Here is a 4,873-nt window from a genome sequence, read left to right as displayed (position 1 = left end):
AAAATGGGTTGTACATTCTTACAAAATGCAAATGGGCTATAAGTTCTCTGCCACACACTTGTGGGCCTACTAAGTGACGCGTCCCCTAAAAAATAAGTTGATGCGTATGCAAGGCTTTGCCAACTTATTATAGTCAACACACGGTTCTAGCAGCAGTGGCCGTTGGATGTCTATCCAACGGATGTCGTGCTTCTTCTTCAATCTCGGATATTCTTAGCTTCGGCCGCCCAAAAAATGATTCCTCCCCCTGACATCTCGGGCGCACCGTTTCGGATGCTAACCTGTGGGCCTACTAAGTTGGAGCATACCAAGGGCTTTGTCAACTTAGTCAATAATAAACGTTTCTAGCTTTAGTGACCGTACGATGTCCATCCAACGTCCGTAGTGCTTCTTCAACCTCTGGTCTTCTTGGTCCAGCCGCCCAAAGCAGCGCCGGTCGTGCCGCCTGCTCCTGCCTCCCGTGGCTGGCTGTGCTTCCGCGGAGGCTTCACCGCCCCCATACTACTCCCACCGCTGGCCAGGCCATCCCTCCACTCACCCACACCCCCTGTTATTCTGCGGCGACGGCAGCCTCACACCGCAGCCGAACCAGTGAACCCTCGTACTCCTCTCCGCGCGGGCTTCCGCTACTGCGTATTCCCCGGCTCCGCGTCGTCCCCTTCCTAGGCCTCGCCGTCGTCCAGACCACCGCCCTGGTGCTCTCGGCGTGGCGTGGTCAACGTGGTCAATGACCGACTTCCATCGGAAGAGTACTGTACGTGGAGAGGCTGACAGCTGGGTCCAGGAGGCCGCAAGGAAGTGCCTCCTTATTACGCGCAAAATAATTATTCCTCCACCTTACAGCAGGGACCCACCAAACGGGCCACCTTATTTCACGAAAAAAAACGTTTCCCCCATGACTGCTTGGACCCACCAGACGGGCTAGCGTATTTCGCGAAAAAAACGTTCCCCCCGCTGTCAGCTCAGACCCACCGTAAGTGCCTCCTTATTACGCACAAAAAATGAATACTCCCCCTGCTAGCTGGGACCCACCATGGTGGGAGGCTGACTTGTGGGCCTACTAAGTTGACTGGGACGGGGACCTTTGTCAACTTTAGTAAATATGAACGATTCTAGCTCCAGTGACCGTACGATGTCCATCCAACGGCCGTAGTGCTTCTTCAACCTCTGGTCTTCTTGCTTCAGCCGCCCAAAGCAGCGCCAGTCATGCCGCATGCTCCTGCCCCCCGTGGGCGGCTGTGCTGTCGCGGAGGCCTCACCACCCCCTACTATTCCCACTGCTGGCCAGGCCCTGCGGCGACGGCAGCCTCACACCGCAGCCGAACCAGTGAACCCTCGTACTCCTCTTCGCGCGGGCTTCCACTGCCGCATCTTCCCCGGTTCCCCGTCGTCCCCTTCCTAGGCCTCGCCATCGTCCACCGCCCTGGTGCTCTCGGCGCGGCGTGGTCAACGTGGTCAAAGAACGACTTCCATCGGACGTGGAATGTATGGAGAGGCTAACAGCTGGGTCCACGGCCGCATCAAGGAAGTGCCTCCTTATTACGTGCAAAATAATTATTCCTCCACCTGACAGCGGGGACCCACCGGACGGGCCACCGTATTTCACGAAAAAAATGTTTCCCCCCTGACTCCTGGGACCCACCAGCTACATCTTCGCATGCAAGGAAGTGCGTCCGGGCAAAAAAAAAAACAAAACGATTCGCCCCCTGACTGCTGGGACCCACCAGCTACATCTTCGCATGCAAGGAAGTGCCTGACAGTCGGGACCCACCTGGTCAAAGCGTACGTAGCATTGTCATTCTGGTCACGAACGTGTACGTACATATATACTGGTCGATGTAGAGACGCGCACGTGTCGTAGTAGAGGCGCGCACGTAGCATGTACACGTACGTACAGCGGTCAGGGTGCAAGAAAGAAAATACGGCCACGTATGTGTACATACGGGCGGGGTCTCGAACGCCTACTCGCGCATACATATGGTGAGGGCTCATGTACATGGCTGGGTCGGAATGGAGAAACAGCATTGTCGTCGTGTTCATGGGGAGGCAATGGAATGCGTCATGATCATGGGGAGGCAACGGAATGCATCGTGTTCATGGGGAGGCAACGGAATGTGTTGTGTTCATCGGGAGGGCTTGGACGGAACAGGCGATGGAAACGAGGCCTAGCGTACCGCAGAACGGAGGAAACGGCCTTGTCTTCGACCGGCCACGTTCGAAACGGGATCCTATTCATTGGGAGGGGTGTGGTGTACCGCAAGACGGAGGAAACGGACCTCGTACGGTCGAAACGGGGGTCATGTTGATCGGGAGGGGTGAGGCGTACCGCAAAACGGAGGAAACGGACCTCCTACGGTCGAAATGGGGGTCCTGTTGATCGGGAGGGGTGTGGCATACCGCAAAATGGAGGAAACGGACTTATGTTGGAGCGCTACAGTCGAAACGGGGGTCCTGTTCATCGGGAGTTGTTGGGGATATTACTACTGGAGGTAAACCGGCCTTATGTAGCCGGGTTGACTCCTTGAAGATTAGAAGCCCATAAAGATGCAAGGATGATGGCGCTTCATGGAGGCCCAAGGCCCAAAGGCGGGTTAAGGCCTGTAAATGTAAACCGGTTTAGTCATGTAACTTGTACTGTAAGATAGGAAGGATAGAGACCGAACTAGATACGTTGATGATCCGGCTCGGGACTCTGTAAACCGGCGGGCGTCAACCTATGTATATAAAGGGACGACCTGGCAGTGGTTTAAGGAACAACAACTTGAGAGCCAGACAAAGCAAATTCGCTCCCTGGCCTTCGAAACCCTAGCAATACCAATCACAACTAGACGTAGGCTTTTACCTTCCTCGAAGGGGCCGAACTAGTATAAAATTCCCCGTGTCCCTTGTCCGGTTTAACCCCTTAAGCTAACCCGTAGCGATGGCTCCACGACTAAGTCCTTTCACAAGGACATCTGCCATAACAAACCCACAACAGTTGGCGCCCACCGTGGGGCTATCGCACGATGGTTTTGAGTTCTTGAAGGGCAGCTTCGATGGACTTAAGGGATACATTGCGGGCCGGATGACGAAGAGTCGTCGTGGCAAGCTCTACATCGACAACGCAGGATGGGGTCCCGAGGCCGATTCAATCGAATATGGGTACCGGGTCCCGTTTGGTGGGATTCACGTCTTCATCGGCAAGATCGGCGAACCGGCCCCCGAGCCGGACATCTACACCGACATCATCGAAACGGCTCGGTGTGCAAGTTCTTCGCCGGTTCGGCCTGAGGCAAGGCATGTTTTCATAGGTGTCGTCCATGGATCGAGATACGAGGATGGACCGGTGTTTGATGGAGAAACCATAGTCTGCTCTGATGACGAGTCTTCTAGAGAGACCGAATCTCTTTACCAGTTGCAGGACGGCTGGATTGAGGGAGGATCCGAGGGCAACAGTATTCGGATTCCCCTATTCTGCCAAACCAGGCCGCCATCTTCATGGCCGGCACACAATCGGCGCCTCATTCATCTACCGCCGCAGCAATGCTCTCCAGTTCAACAATGGCCACACCAGCAGGGGCAGGAAGCTCGGCGCCACCTCCGGCCCAAGTCTTGTCTGATTTATTCGATGCTCTGGCAACATTGATGTCCGCGGAGGTGGATGCAGCAGCCAGGGATCAACACAATGCGGAGATTGCAAAAGTGAAAGATCAGATAGCCCAGGCTAAAGCGGACTTGGCAACAGAGAATTCCAGGATGTCTATAGAGCGGGCCAAATTGGAAGCGCAGGCCTACCGGATTAGACTGGATCAGAATGCTTCAGAGGAAGTCATGAGAAGAAGGTATCGATCATGTCTCCCGTCAGTTTATGAGCCGCAGAATCTTTTCAACACACCAGGTGCAGGAGCTAGTAACCAACCCACACTAAACCGGGCGGGGGCGCTGGGAGCAGGAGCGCCGGTTCAGCCACGGACGACGGACCTGCCTCGCCAGAACAACGTTGTGCCATCGACGCCGCCCGGGCATTATTTCAACCCATTGGACAACATTGTGGCCGCCGCTTCACGCCTGGCGGGCCTCCCAACCGACGGCAAGTCACCAGTTGTAGTGGAAGCACGTCGGGCCAGGGATCTCCTTCAAACAGCGCTAAATCAATAGCAGGCGTATTCACACTGTCGTGAGAGGATCCATTCCACTCCCCGTCCAAGTCGGAGTTATAGAAGACACGTGGAGGACGAACCGGTTGTGTCCAGTAGCGCACATCGCCGAAATTCACCACGGGGGAACAACCCGGCCGGGGGAGGCGCTAATGCGCAAGATGTTGTGGACCATGGCCACGCACGTCGGGAGGCCGAGTTGACAGCTCGACACGGAGCACGACAGCATACTCCGGTTCACCCCACAGCCTCCATGGAGCCAGGGGTGATGTTAAGTTCCTTATGGGTGCCGTGTTTGACTCCCGCTTTATGTAATGTGAGACTGCCCAAGGATTTAAAGGGACCTCGCAAGGTACCAAATTACACCGCCGATTTGCAACCAGAGGCGTGGGTGGAAGGCTATGAGATGGCAATGGGGATGTTAGATGTGGATGAGGCAGTGTGTGCTAAATATTTCACCATGATGTTGGAAGGAATAGCTCGCACTTGGCTGAAGAGCTTGCCAACCAACTCTGTTGGATCATGGGCCGAATTGAAGCACCGATTTATCTAGAACTTCAAGGATACGTGTAAGCAGCCGATGTCAATCATAGATCTGGCCGCTTGTGTCCAAGAGGAAGGGGAGTCCACGACCCATTGCGTCAAACGAGTCTCAGCAATTTTGCATTCATCAGATTGTATCAATGCAGACACGACAGTGTTAACATTAGAGGGCAATTGTCGTTTCAAACTGTTAA

This window comes from Triticum aestivum, chromosome 6A (genome assembly GCF_018294505.1).
Source record: "Triticum aestivum cultivar Chinese Spring chromosome 6A, IWGSC CS RefSeq v2.1, whole genome shotgun sequence".
NCBI lineage: Eukaryota > Viridiplantae > Streptophyta > Magnoliopsida > Poales > Poaceae > Triticum > Triticum aestivum.
The sequence above is the reverse complement of the archived record's forward strand: the minus strand, read 5'-3'. Positions refer to the sequence as shown.